The following is a 13,634-nucleotide window of genomic DNA, read 5'->3' as shown; positions in this document are numbered from 1 at the left end:
CTATACATAGTGATGTTTCCGCTTTTTCCCAGCCAAAAAATTTCAAAGTGATAATTTGGCTCCAAACCCCTGGTTTAAGGGCCTATTTCGACGTTTTGGAGCAAATACGGCCTTTGCCGGTAAAATTTCATCTTGGCGTTTTTTCTCGCCAAACCGCTCGAATCGCTTGCAAATGACTTAGAACAGCTTATTAGGCCGTTCTACGTCGTTTTCAATGCAAATCCGCTTTTTCCCAGCCAAAAAATTTCAAAGTGATAATTCGCGCCCAAACCCCTGTTTTAAGGCCTATTTCGACGTTTTGGAGCGAAATACGGCCTTTGCCGGTAAAATTTCATCTTGGCGTTTTTTCTCGCCAAACCGCTCGGAATCGCTTGCAAATGACTTAGAACAGCTTATTAGGCCGTTCTACGTCGTTTTCAATGCAAATCCGCTTTTTCCCAGCCAAAAAATTTCAAAGTGATAATTTGGCTCCAAACCCCTGTTTTAAGGCCTATTTCGACGTTTTGGAGCGAAATACGGCCTTTGCCGGTAAAATTTCATCTTGGCGTTTTTTCTCGCCAAACCGCTCGGAATCGCTTGCAAATGACTTAGAACAGCTTATTAGGCCGTTCTACGTCGTTTTCAATGCAAATCCGCTTTTTCCCAGCCAAAAAATTTCAAAGTGATAATTTGGCTCCAAACCCCTGTTTTAAGGCCTATTTCGACGTTTTGGAGCGAAATACGGCCTTTGCCGGTAAAATTTCATCTTGGCGTTTTTTCTCGCCAAACCGCTCGGAATCGCTTGCAAATGACTTAGAACAGCTTATTAGGCCGTTCTACGTCGTTTTCAATGCAAATCCGCTTTTTCCCAGCCAAAAAATTTCAAAGTGATAATTTCGCTCCAAACCCCTGTTTTAAGGCCTATTTCGACGTTTTGGAGCGAAATACGGCCTTTGCCGGTAAAATTTCATCTTGGCGTTTTTTTCTCGCCAAACCGCTCGGAATCGCTTGCAAATGACTTAGAACAGCTTATTAGGCCGTTCTACGTCGTTTTCAATGCAAATCCGCTTTTTCCCAGCCAAAAAATTTCAAAGTGATAATTTGGCTCCAAACCCCTGTTTTAAGGCCTATTTCGACGTTTTGGAGCGAAATACGGCCTTTGCCGGTAAAATTTCATCTTGGCGTTTTTTCTCGCCAAACCGCTCGGAATCGCTTGCAAATGACTTAGAACAGCTTATTAGGCCGTTCTACGTCGTTTTCAATGCAAATCCGCTTTTTCCCAGCCAAAAAATTTCAAAGTGATAATTTGGCTCCAAACCCCTGTTTTAAGGCCTATTTCGACGTTTTGGAGCGAAATACGGCCTTTGCCGGTAAAATTTCATCTTGGCGTTTTTTCTCGCCAAACCGCTCGGAATCGCTTGCAAATGACTTAGAACAGCTTATTAGGCCGTTCTACGTCGTTTTCAATGCAAATCCGCTTTTTCCCAGCCAAAAAATTTCAAAGTGATAATTTGGCTCCAAACCCCTGTTTTAAGGCCTATTTCGACGTTTTGCAGCGAAATACGGCCTTTGCCGGTAAAATTTCATCTTGGCGTTTTTTCTCGCCAAACCGCTCGGAATCGCTTGCAAATGACTTAGAACAGCTTATTAGGCCGTTCTACGTCGTTTTCAATGCAAATCCGCTTTTTCCCAGCCAAAAAATTTCAAAGTGATAATTTGGCTCCAAACCCCTGTTTTAAGGCCTATTTCGACGTTTTGGAGCGAAATACGGCCTTTGCCGGTAAAATTTCATCTTGGCGTTTTTTCTCGCCAAACCGCTCGGAATCGCTTGCAAATGACTTAGAACAGCTTATTAGGCCGTTCTACGTCGTTTTCAATGCAAATCCGCTTTTTCCCAGCCAAAAAATTTCAAAGTGATAATTTGGCTCCAAACCCCTGTTTTAAGGCCTATTTCGACGTTTTGGAGCGAAATACGGCCTTTGCCGGTAAAATTTCATCTTGGCGTTTTTTCTCGCCAAACCGCTCGGAATCGCTTGCAAATGACTTAGAACAGCTTATTAGGCCGTTCTACGTCGTTTTCAATGCAAATCCGCTTTTTCCCAGCCAAAAAATTTCAAAGTGATAATTTGGCTCCAAACCCCTGTTTTAAGGCCTATTTCGACGTTTTGGAGCGAAATACGGCCTTTGCCGGTAAAATTTCATCTTGGCGTTTTTTCTCGCCAAACCGCTCGGAATCGCTTGCAAATGACTTAGAACAGCTTATTAGGCCGTTTCTACGTCGTTTTCAATGCAAATCCGCTTTTTCCCAGCCAAAAAATTTCAAAGTGATAATTTGGCTCCAAACCCCTGTTTTAAGGCCTATTTCGACGTTTTGGAGCGAAATACGGCCTTTGCCGGTAAAATTTCATCTTGGCGTTTTTTTTCTCGCCAAACCGCTCGGAATCGCTTGCAAATGACTTAGAACAGCTTATTAGGCCGTTCTACGTCGTTTTCAATGCAAATCCGCTTTTTCCCAGCCAAAAAATTTCAAAGTGATAATTTGGCTCCAAACCCCTGTTTAAGGCCTATTTCGACGTGTTGGAGCGAAATACGGCCTTTGCCGGTAAAATTTCATCTTGGCGTTTTTTCTCGCCAAACCGCTCGGAATCGCTTGCAAATTACTTAGAACAGCTTATTAGGCCGTTCTACGTCGTTTTCAATGCAAATCCGCTTTTTCCCAGCCAAAAAATTTCAAAGTGATAATTTGGCTCCAAACCCTGTTTTAAGGCCTATTTCGACGTTTTGGAGCGAAATACGGCCTTTGCCGTAAAAATTTCATCTTGGCGTTTTTTCTCGCCAAACCGCTCGGAATCGCTTGCAAATGACTAAGAACAGCTTATTAGGCCGTTCTACGTCGTTTTCAATGCAAATCCGCTTTTTCCCAGCCAAAAAAATTTCAAAGTGATAATTTGGCTCCAAACCCCTGTTTTAAGGCCTATTTCGACGTTTTGGAGCGAAATACGGCCTTTGCCGGTAAAATTTCATCTTGGCGTTTTTTCTCGCCAAACCGCTCGGAATCGCTTGCAAATGACTTAGAACAGCTTATTAGGCCGTTCTACGTCGTTTTCAATGCAAATCCGCTTTTTCCAGCCAAAAAATTTCAAAGTGATAATTTCGCTCCAAACCCCTGTTTTAAGGCCTATTTCGACTTTTTGGAGCGAAATACGGCCTTTGCCGGTAAAATTTCATCTTGGCGTTTTTTCTCGCCAAACCGCTCGGAATCGCTTGCAAATGACTTAGAACAGCTTATTAGGCCGTTCTACGTCGTTTTCAATGCAAATCCGCTTTTTCCCAGCCAAAAAATTTCAAAGTGATAATTTGGCTCCAAACCCCTGTTTTAAGGCCTATTTCGACGTTTTGGAGCGAAATACGGCCTTTGCCGGTTAAAATTTCATCTTGGCGTTTTTTCTCGCCAAAACCGCTCGGAATCGCTTGCAATGACTTAGAACAGCTTATTAGGCCGTTCTACGTCGTTTTCAATGCAAATCCGCTTTTTCCCAGCCAAAAAATTTCAAAGTGATAATTTGGCTCCAAACCCCTGTTTTAAGGCCTATTTCGACGTTTTGGAGCGAAATACGGCCTTTGCCGGTAAAATTTCATCTTGGCGTTTTTTCTCGCCAAACCGCTCGGAATCGCTTGCAAATGACTTAGAACAGCTTATTAGGCCGTTCTACGTCGTTTTCAATGCAAATCCGCTTTTTCCCAGCCAAAAAATTTCAAAGTGATAATTTGGCTCCAAACCCCTGTTTTAAGGCCTATTTCGACGTTTTGGAGCGAAATACGGCCTTTGCCGGTAAAATTTCATCTTGGCGTTTTTTTTCTCGCCAAACCGCTCGGAATCGCTTGCAAATTACTTAGAACAGCTTATTAGGCCGTTCTACGTCGTTTTCAATGCAAATCCGCTTTTTCCCAGCCAAAAAATTTCAAAGTGATAATTTGGCTCCAAAACCCCTGTTTTAAGGCCTATTTCGGACGTTTTGGAGCGAAATACGGCCTTTGCCGGTAAAATTTCATCTTGGCGTTTTTTCTCGCCAAACCGCTCGGAATCGCTTGCAAATGACTTAGAACAGCTTATTAGGCCGTTCTACGTCGTTTTCAATGCAATCCGCTTTTTCCCAGCCAAAAAATTTCAAAGTGATAATTTGGCTCCAAACCCCTGTTTTAAGGCCTATTTCGACGTTTTGGAGCGAAATACGGCCTTTGCCGGTAAAATTTCATCTTGGCGTTTTTTCTCGCCAAACCGCTCGGAATCGCTTGCAAATTACTTAGAACAGCTTATTAGGCCGTTCTACGTCGTTTTCAATGCAAATCCGCTTTTTCCCAGCCAAAAAATTTCAAAGTGATAATTTGGCTCCAAACCCCTGTTTTAAGGCCTATTTCGACGTTTTGGAGCGAAATACGGCCTTTGCCGGTAAAATTTCATCTTGGCGTTTTTTCTCGCCAAACCGCTCGGAATCGCTTGCAAATGACTTAGAACAGCTTATTAGGCCGTTCTACGTCGTTTTCAATGCAAATCCGCTTTTTCCCAGCCAAAAATTTCAAAGTGATAATTTGGCTCCAACCCCTGTTTTAAGGCCTATTTCGACGTTTTGGAGCGAAATACGGCCTTTGCCGGTAAAATTTCATCTTGGCTTTTTTTCTCGCCAAACCGCTCGGAATCGCTTGCAAATGACTTAGAACAGCTTATTAGGCCGTTCTACGTCGTTTTCAATGCAAATCCGCTTTTTCCCAGCCAAAAAATTTCAAAGTGATAATTTCGCTCCAAACCCCTGTTTTAAGGCCTATTTCGACGTTTTGGAGCGAAATACGGCCTTTGCCGGTAAAAATTTCATCTTGGCGTTTTTTCTCGCCAAACGCTCGGAATCGCTTGCAAATGACTAGAACAGCTTATTAGGCCGTTCTACGTCGTTTTCAATGCAAATCCGCTTTTTCCCAGCCAAAAAATTTCAAAGTGATAATTTGGCTCCAAACCCTGTTTTAAGGCCTATTTCGACGTTTTGGAGCGAAATACGGCCTTTGCCGGTAAAATTTCATCTTGGCGTTTTTTCTCGCCAAACCGCTCGGAATCGCTTGCAAATGACTTAGAACAGCTTATTAGGCCGTTCTACGTCGTTTTCAATGCAAATCCGCTTTTTCCCAGCCAAAAAATTTCAAAGTGATAATTTGGCTCCAAACCCCTGTTTTAAGGCCTATTTCGACGTTTTGGAGCGAAATACGGCCTTTGCCGGTAAAATTTCATCTTGGCGTTTTTTCTCGCCAAACGCTCGGAATCGCTTGCAAATGACTTAGAACAGCTTATTAGGCCGTTCTACGTCGTTTTCAATGCAAATCCGCTTTTTCCCAGCCAAAAAATTTCAAAGTGATAATTTGGCTCAAACCCCTGTTTTAAGGCCTATTTCGACGTTTTGGAGCGAAATACGGCCTTTGCCGGTAAAATTTCATCTTGGCTTTTTTTCTCGCCAAACCGCTCGGAATCGCTTGCAAATGACTTAGAACAGCTTATTAGGCCGTTCTACGTCGTTTTCAATGCAAATCCGCTTTTTCCCAGCCGAAAAATTTTAAAGTGATAATTTCGCTCCAAACCCCTGTTTTAAGGCCTATGTCGACGTTTTGGAGCGAAATACGGCCTTTGCCGGTAAAATTTCATCTTGGCTTTTTTTCTCGCCAACCGCTCGGAATCGCTTGCAAATGACTTAGAACAGCTTATTAGGCCGTTCTACGTCGTTTTCAATGCAAATCCGCTTTTTCCCAGCCAAAAAATTTCAAAGTGATAATTTCGCTCCAAACCCCTGTTTTAAGGCCTATGTCGACGTTTTGGAGCGAAATACGGCTTTGCCGGTAAAATTTCATCTTGGCTTTTTTCTCGCCAAACCGCTCGGAATCGCTTGCAAATGACTTAGAACAGCTTATTAGGCCGTTCTACGTCGTTTTCAATGCAAATCCGCTTTTTCCAGCCAAAAAATTTCAAAGTGATAATTTCGCTCCAAACCTCTGTTTTAAGGCCTATTTCGACGTTTTGAGGCATAATACGGCCTTTGCCGGTAAAATTTCATCTTGGCTTTTTTTCTCGCCAAACCGCTCGGAATCGCTTGCAAATGACTTAGAACAGCTTATTAGGCCGTTCTACGTCGTTTTCAATGCAAATCCGCTTTTCCCAGCCAAAAAATTTCAAAGTGATAATTTGGCTCCAAACCCCCTGTTTTAAGGCCTATTTCGACGTTTTGGAGCGAAATACGGCCTTTTGCCGGTAAAATTTCATCTTGGCGTTTTTTCTCGCCAAACCGCTCGGAATCGCTTGCAAATGACTTAGAACAGCTTATTAGGCCGTTCTACGTCGTTTTCAATGCAAATCCGCTTTTTCCCAGCCAAAAAATTTCAAAGTGATAATTTCGCTCCAAACCCCTGTTTTAAGGCCTATTTCGACGTTTTGGAGCGACTACGGCCTTTGCCGGTAAAATTTCATCTTGGCGTTTTTTCTCGCCAAACCGCTCGGAATCGCTTGCAAATGACTTAGAACAGCTTATTAGGCCGTTCTACGTCGTTTTCAATGCAAATCCGCTTTTTCCCAGCCAAAAAATTTCAAAGTGATAATTTCGCGCCAAACCCCTGTTTTTAAGGCCTATTTCGACGTTTTGGAGCGAAATACGGCCTTTGCCGGTAAAATTTCATCGTGGCGTTTTTTCTCGCCAAACCGCTCGGAATCGCTTGCAAATGACTTAGAACAGCTTATTAGGCCGTTCTACGTCGTTTTCAATGCTAATCCGCTTTTTCCCAGCCAAAAAATTTCAAAGTGATAATTTCGCTCCAAACCCCTGTTTTAAGGTCTATTTCGACGTTTTGGAGCGAAATACGGCCTTTGCCGGTAAAATTTCATCTTGGCGTTTTTTCTCGCCAAACCGCTCGGAATCGCTTGCAAATGACTTAGAACAGCTTATTAGGCCGTTCTACGTCGTTTTCAATGCAAATCCGCTTTTTCCCAGCCAAAAAATTTCAAAGTGATAATTTGGCTCCAAAACCCCTGTTTTAAGGCCTATTTCGACGTTTTGGAGCGAAATACGGCCTTTGCCGGTAAAATTTCATCTTGGCGTTTTTTCTCGCCAAACCGCTCGGAATCGCTTGCAAATGACTTAGAACAGCTTATTAGGCCGTTCTACGTCGTTTTCAATGCAAATCCGCTTTTTCCCAGCCAAAAAATTTCAAAGTGATAATTTCGCTCCAAACCCCTGTTTTAAGGCCTATTTCGACGTTTTGGAGCGAAATACGGCCTTTGCCGTTAAATTTCATCTTGGCGTTTTTTCTCGCCAAACCGCTCGGAATCGCTTGCAAATGACTTAGAACAGCTTATTAGGCCGTTCTACGTCGTTTTCAATGCAAATCCGATTTTTCCCAGACAAAAAATTTCAAAGTGATAATTTCGCTCCAAACCTCTGTTTTAAGGCCTATTTCGACGTTTTGAAGCATAAGCAGCGGTTTTGAGCGAAAAAAAGCCAAAATGATATTTTACCGGCAAAGGCCGTATTATGCTTCAAAACGTCGAAATAGGCCTTAAAACAGAGGTTTTGAGCGAAACTATCACTTTGAAATTTTTTGTCTGGGAAAAGACGGATTTGCATTGAAAACGACGTAGAACGGCCTCATATACAGATTTTATTCCGTACGAGAAAACAGAGCTGATTTGCTTCGGCCCTATCACGTGGCAAGCGCTTGAAAGGCGTCCAACCGCATGAAGGGCGTCTAATCAGAGAGCAGCTTGCACGTGCCAAGTGACGTGCCAAGTTAGAGCGTCTCACAACTTTCTTTCCGCCTCAAGCGAGAAGGACGCACCACCTAAATATGAACGTGAATGTTTTTCCTCTGACCGCCAACTTCCGGAAATGCCCCTGGGATTTCACCTCCCGATCCTTGACCTTCCGTAGGTGCAATGCGGTAAGCATTTATGACAATTGATTAGGTTTTTCGGTAACCTTTACCTTGCTTACGGTCAGATTGTTGGAAATCCCGTTTCTATTGATATTTCAATTTTTCTATACCGCTATTTACGGCACTTTGACAGCCTGACTGACAAATAGTCACAGGGCTATTTTGAAACCCTTCCATAGGGTTCTTACGGACGAAAAATAATAGGTCTAGAGTGTTTCATTCACGATATTTCGTTATCGGTTGCCATAGTGATACGTGTCAGCTTGCCATAGTAACACAACGTTAATGTGTCCGCCTGTTTGTAAAAATAGCTACAGGTGAGATTTAAAATTTTTCTCATATATTTAATGACTCAAAGCTGGTAAGTTAGGTGCAGTTCACTCACGATTTAACGTTTAATGGTCGTGCGCAATTAGATTGTGCAAATTTGTATGCTAACGTTACCGTCACTACAACCGGTAGGTTCTATTAATTTTGACTTTGTTCCCGTTTCTATTGATATTTCAATTCTTTTTACCGCCTTTTACGGCACATTGGCAACCTGACTTACAAATAGTCACAGGGCTAATTTGAAACCCTTACATAGGGTTTTTATGGAAGAAAAATGATAGGCTTAGAGTGTTCCATCCACGATTTTTCGTGATCGGTTGCCATAGTGACTTAATGTTTACGAGTCAGCCTGAATGTAAAAATAGCTACAAGTCTGATTTGGCATTTTTTTAAATAATTTCTTGACTAGAAACTGGTAAATTAAGTGTAGTTCTTTCACATTTTAACGTTTAGGGTTTATATGGACGAAAATTGATACATGTAGGTCAATTGAGTGTTTCATCGACGATTTTTCCTTAGCGGTCGCTATAGTAACACAATGTTTATGTGTCGGGATTTGAAATTCCCTCATATATTTTTCATGACTAAAATCTGGTAAGTTACGTGCAGTTCATTCAAGATTTAACGTTTAAAGGTCGTTCGTAATCAGATTGTGTAAATTTATATGCTACAGTCACTACAATCGGTTCTCATATATTTTGATGTCCAAAAAAATGGTAAGTTGAGTGCAGTAATAGTTCATTCACGATTTACATTTCACGGTCGTTTGTAATCAGTTTGTGGAAATTTGTATGCTACCGTCACTACAATCGGTGGGGTTTGTTCTCTGTTCTCTACATTTGGTACGGTGCAAGTTTATTACCCGGTCACGTGGCCCAGTTTTCTTGGTGTTACCCATACCCTCGCGGGTTTCTTTGCGTAGGATTTCTATACTTGGTTGGGCCTTTCGGGGACTTCCTTCGCTCATCCGCTCCCATGGGGGATTTCGCTCCCATGGGGGGTCGAAGTCAGAACTTGCATTCTGGGTTTGTACGTTTAATGTATGAATAATTTCCAGAATCTTCTAGAATGAGTTCCTCAATGTATGTGGCTAAGATGGTCGCATTTGTTGTTAGTTTTATCTTCCGGCGTGCTGCTTTGCATGTGGAACTATTCCGACACACTATAACGTGTTATTAGGCCTGTTGCCGAGTTTTGTCAAAAACATTAAAAATCATAACCGCCAAACCTTACTTCGTCGTCGACTGATATTGTTTTAGTCGCTTATCCTATAACTGAGGATAGTGGTCAGCTATGGCCCTTCGAGGCAGGCATAAAATCTCTTTCGCTAGCGAAAAGCTGTTCTAAGTCATTTGCAACCTACAATATTCTCAACCTACATGTACTATGGCCTTTGTGTACATGTACGATGCACATTAATATCTAACTGAACTGTTGGGAAAATCTGTAACTCACCGGTCAGGGATATTTGTGTCGGCTGAGCTTAACATGATATTTGTGAATTTGTAAGTTTGCAAAAAATATTTCCATGTCGAAAAGATAAGGTACTTATCATCTCTCTTTCAAACCGTACTTAGAAGTTTGCACAAATCAAAATCTGAACAAACTCACGATGAGGTATATAGGGGGCCGGGGGTGCTACAATTTCAAATCAGTTTTCCATCACGCAGTGTGCAAGACATATAGAAGACTTGTCGTTTGTAACCACTATGGTGGACAATAGAATTAATGCAGACCACGAGATAACGTAGCGATAAAGCATAGAAATGGCAAGTTCTATGTGTATAGAAAAATATGCGCCGTGCAACAGGTTCAGACCTAGAGCTTCACTAACCTTCAGACCGCTATCTGAGTCTCTGACGGAAGGCGTGGGCGGCTTCCTGGCCCTTTCCTCGGCTCCGGACGGGTGGAGGTCGATGTTCAGTCCACGGAGTCGCAGGTGCCTGCTTTTTGGCCTCTTCTTTGCTTCCTTGAGTACCGAAGCCGCTAGACCTTAGCTTCCCTTTTTGTTTTTGGTGGCCTGGTATTCAGAATCAAAGCCATAAAGTGACGCGGAATTTTGAACAATGGATCAACCTTCTGATGGTCAAATGGTCATATGGCATCCTAAAAACGTGATTGACTGGTCGACTGTCGTTGGCTCTGTCCTGGTTCCGCCTTACCGTGGTCGGTGGTTGGCTACGCCTTTACTGTCGGTTACGCCCGGCTGTCGGTGGTTGGTTGCGCACTGCTGTCGGTCACGCCCAGCTGTCGGTGATTGCTTGCGCCCTGCTGTGGGCGATCTAGAAAGTCCTGCCCTGAGATCCGGAGGGACTGATACTAGAATTCCACCAACTGGATGCCAGATGTCAACACAAAGACTTATTTATAAATCTTTTATTCGCTCTCTCTTTGAATATACTGACATTATATGGCACGGGTGTACTTTTTCATTGAGATAATGATTTCACCTTGATTTATCCGTAGCTTTTTCCACGTCTTGAGTTATGCCGGCCAAAATATGTACTAGTATGTGGAAACACAGATACATGACGCAAAGAAACAACAAAAATAGGTTGGGGGATGAAAAATCTAGCATTCCTATATAGCCTGGATGCCAGACAGCTTCCAATGCCTGCACATGCCCCCAAGGAAAATGTACTAAATGTACTAAAGACCCCCTCACCTGCAGTCTAAACCAAAGTTTATGTAGACGTAACTTAGCTACAAGTCCAGCCTGCACCTGTGGCATGGGAGTCGAAGCAAACGCTTTGTTCGTTACCTTGTATACTGCTCTATCTACAATCAGCAAGGACTAAACCTCCTCTGCAACAACTATTAGCCCCCATCCTTGATCTTAACAGTCTCTCTGATCAAGCTCGCATTCATTTGCTATTAAGCTTAAGGGGTTCATCCTTTGTTTCTTCTGAATGTAATACTGAAATTTGGGGCTTGACCCGGGCTTGTATTGTAGTTAGCAAACGTTCCAAAGCTTAGTTTTACTTAGCTTATATATTGATGGTTTATTGTATATATTGCTTGTTTGTATCGGACTACCCAAATGATGTTACTTATTGTTGATGATTGTATTGTTTAGTTGTAAGTTTTATTTTCAGATGTGATGTTGGATATTAGCTACTTGCTAGAGTGGATCACCTCTGTATCCTGTGTATTCTTCAGCTGATTAATAAATGAATAAATAAAACCCCCACAAAGACCGACCCTTTAGCTATAACGTTCGCCAGGGAGAGAAACACATGTTCCGCCTTTTAACTGAGGGTCTAACTGAGGGGGTCTTTAGTACATTTAGTACATTTTCCTTGGAGGCATGTGCAGGCATTGGAAGCTGTCTGGCATCCAGGCTATATAGGAATGCTAGATTTTTCACCCCAACCTATTTTTGTTGTGTTTCTTTGCGTCATGTATCTGTGTTTCCACATACTAGTACATATTTTGGCCGGCATAACTCAAGACGTGGAAAAAGCTACGGATAAATCAAGGTGAAATCATTATCTCAATGAAAAATGGAATAATAGTTATTGGCCTGTCTGTTGGTTTGTGTTTCCGCATTTGTGACCTGTGTTATTCAGTTAAATGTGTAGATGCCCAAGCATAGATTATGCAGATGCGGATGTCATTTGCATAATCAATCCTCCCTTACAAAGTTTGAAACGAAATCAGCTCCTGCAGTTAGAACAAGCCGCCAGATGGCCCAAACCTACACGAATTATTCTCCCTCCGAAGACGAAGACCTATCTTCTACTCAAAAACCATGACCATAGCATGTCCAGAACACTAGACATCCAACCTGAAAGTTCCACTGCAGTACCGTTGCAAGCCCAGATGCTCCCTGATTTAATGGCTTCATGATTAATCTGTGTACAACGCAAGTTATATTGACAACGTTTTTTTTAAAAACTGCATTGTGATGAAGGCAATAATTGACAAACGGTGTGGTGCGCGGTGGCGCAGTGGCAGGGTGTTTGGCCCCAGAACCCAGAGATACTGAGTTCGAATCCGGGGTTCCCTGATTTGTCCCGTTGACGTTGTGTCTTTAGAAAAGGCACTTAATAGACTTTCCTCACTTCATTCAGGTGTAAATGAGTACCTAGCTTCGGTTAGGGATGCCCCTCTGATAGTACATTAAATGGAGGTCCCGTGTTTGAGCAGAGCCACACCTCGAGCGCGTTAAAGAAACCACCGCAATAATCGAAAAGAGTAGGGGTCCTTCCCGGTGTGAGTGGTTCAAAACCGACAGTCCTATGGCCGCACATGGTACAGTTGTCGTATTGAGGTCACCTGCGCGCCGAATGGCAGTTGCTCCAGACCCTTGCGATCTAGCCCCGCCAAATGTGCGCTCCTCGCAATTCAGCCCCTGGCTGCGAAGAGAGAGTATTCGGCCTACCCAATAATAATTATGATAAACAGAACATGGTACAGTGGAGTACGATCGTTGTCCTGGTCATTTTACGTGCATCAGGCAATTGCAGGACTTATGATGAACTGTTGATAGAGTTATGTAGTGACAAAAATGGGGATCCCAAGCCATCTGGTCGTTCGCCCGTCACTTTCGACGAGGAACGCTGCCATCCATCATTTGGCTGTGTCCCAAGCAGTCTACTATACTGTTGAAGGTTGTATAAGAAAGGAATAGTTAGACGCGATGTCTTTAATGATTTTGCCCGATATTTCGTGGTTTAATAGGCAGCTAGCTTTGAAGAAGTGCGGTCAATACTGCAATGTCAAAGTAAAGTTATAGAATAGAAATATGTAATATATACTCACTGTAAATCTCGTCATCGTCAAAAACAGGCCCCAAAGGCCCAACTTGAGTGCAGTGCCACGTCGTCCTTGTCTGTCAAAAACCGAAGTAAAAAAAGGCCTAACACATGTAACTGATACAGAGCCCAGCATCATGGAAATTCAAAGTGTATAGTACAGTAGAAACCAGTTAATTGCAATACGCATTGTTGCAAAAACTGCAAAGGATTGTGAAATCCCAAACGTATCAAACCACGCCAACAACGACAAGCATTTATTAACAATTAGCAAACCTTACACCGTCTCCATGACAATGCTTTTTTCATTGCCAATCTTATTTTCAATTTAAAAAAAAATCGCAGTTTCAACCGGCACGCTAGTGGACCGGCACTGGAATGGCACTGGGACGTCACTAGGACGGTACGCCGAGGTTTGTGCACGGCACTGCACAATACCGCCAATATGTCTAAAATTGTTTTCACTCACAAAGGAAGGTGGTCTCCATTGACAATCACATTGATAGCGATCGTATGGGAGGTCCTGGGCGGGTCACGGGCGTGTCGTCACAATCAAGAGACGCACGCCTGCGTTTTGGGAGACTGCTGTACTCAATAAAGATTGGTCTC

The sequence above is a fragment of the Branchiostoma lanceolatum genome, chromosome 6, assembly GCF_035083965.1.
Source record: "Branchiostoma lanceolatum isolate klBraLanc5 chromosome 6, klBraLanc5.hap2, whole genome shotgun sequence".
Lineage (NCBI taxonomy): Eukaryota > Metazoa > Chordata > Leptocardii > Amphioxiformes > Branchiostomatidae > Branchiostoma > Branchiostoma lanceolatum.
This window is presented reverse-complemented; position numbering follows the sequence as displayed.